Genomic DNA, 1,646 nt, shown 5'->3' on the forward strand with positions numbered 1-1,646 from the left:
GTCGTGGGCTTGAACTCAGGGCCTAGGTGCTGTCTCTGAGCTTGTTCGTTCGGGGCTAGTACTCTACCACTTTGAGCCACAGTAACACTTCCAGTTTTCTGGAGGTTCGTTGGAGATCAGAATCTCATGAACTTTCCCACCTGGGCTGGCTTCAAACTGTCATCTTCAGATTTCAGCCCCCTGAGTAGCTAGGATTATAGGTGGGAGCCATTAGTGTCCAGCTCTTGAAACCATCTTTCTTAGTCTTTCTTGGTATTACATGTGACTAGTGGAACTTGGAGCAAAGTGACAGATCCACCTCCGGCCCGGTCCCTAAATCTTAACATGGAACCCTCCTGGCACACTACTGTGTGAGTCACAGCAGATCAATAGAGGATGCCCAGCTCCAGAAGTCAGGAAGAAGTCAGGATGGTGTGGGGCAGAACCCCCTGTGGTGGTTTGGGTTGTAGCTTGTTAAGCCACTGAGTTTGGAGAACCAGTTGTCCCTGGAGAACACAGCTGGCAGGTGCCCCTGGGCCTGTCCGAGATCAAGGCTGGCTAGTCTTCAGTGACACCATGTCTTCCCCTGTGTCTTCCAACTCGAAGGACCACAGCATCAGAAAGGGGATAACAAACTGTTTTTGTTATGCATCTCTGTTAGTAGAGTTGAGGTCAGAGGTTGTGATACCAACTGCTGGGTCCAGCACTGCAGGGTGAACAGGCACCTTGAAGGTACCTGTTCAAAAGCAAAGAACATAGTTACTAAACTAGAAAAACAGCCAACAGACTGGGAGAAGATCTTTACCAGCAATACATCTGACAAAGGTCTAATATCCTAAAGATACAAGAATCTCAAGCAACTAACCCCTTCCAAAGCTAAAAAAAAGGGATCACTAAATGGGTAAGTGTACTAAGAGAGACTTCTCCGAAGAAGAGGTAAGAATGGCAAAGAAACACAAGAGAAAATGCTCATCATCCCCAGCCATAAAGGAAACGCAAATAAAACAACTCTGAGATTCTATCTCACCCCAGTTAGATTGGCCAACGACATGAACTTGAACAATAACAAATGGTGGGGATGTGGGGGAAAAGAAATGATCCTATTGCACTGTTTGTGGGAAAAGTAATCTAGTATAACCACTGTCAACAGCAATCTGGAGGTTCCTCATGAGGAAGAAAGGAAGACACCAAAACAACCTCAGGAATCAAAGCAGGGGGCACTGTATCAACAAGCTATTAAGCTAACACCCTTGACTCAACTAGCTATCTTCTTATCTTGGTTAGGAAGAAACAATAGGGGTGCTCCTGTGCGTGGCTCTGCACTCTGCCCAAGTGAGTAGTTGTGCAAGCAACTGTCTTTACAAGGCTCATCCTTGTGACTATATTACTTACCAGGACTGACCAGATCAGGATAGAGATCCCAATAAAATAATTCAGGTATATGGGGGTTAAGGAGTTAAAATATTAAGTAAAAAAAAACTAAAGAAATGGGTACATTTCAAAAGAGTACATTGGTATTCGATCTCTGCCCAGCAACAGGTGATGCTTTTCATCTCTAATGCTGACTGGTTTGTCTATATTGAACTTGGTCAATCCAGCATCAAAGCAATGAATACCTTGGTTATTACTTGGGATCTGGGTAGAGAGGGTTCATGCTGATCTCCAGC

This window comes from Dipodomys spectabilis, unplaced genomic scaffold (genome assembly GCF_019054845.1).
Source record: "Dipodomys spectabilis isolate Male_0828 unplaced genomic scaffold, ASM1905484v1 ptg000085l, whole genome shotgun sequence".
Lineage (NCBI taxonomy): Eukaryota > Metazoa > Chordata > Mammalia > Rodentia > Heteromyidae > Dipodomys > Dipodomys spectabilis.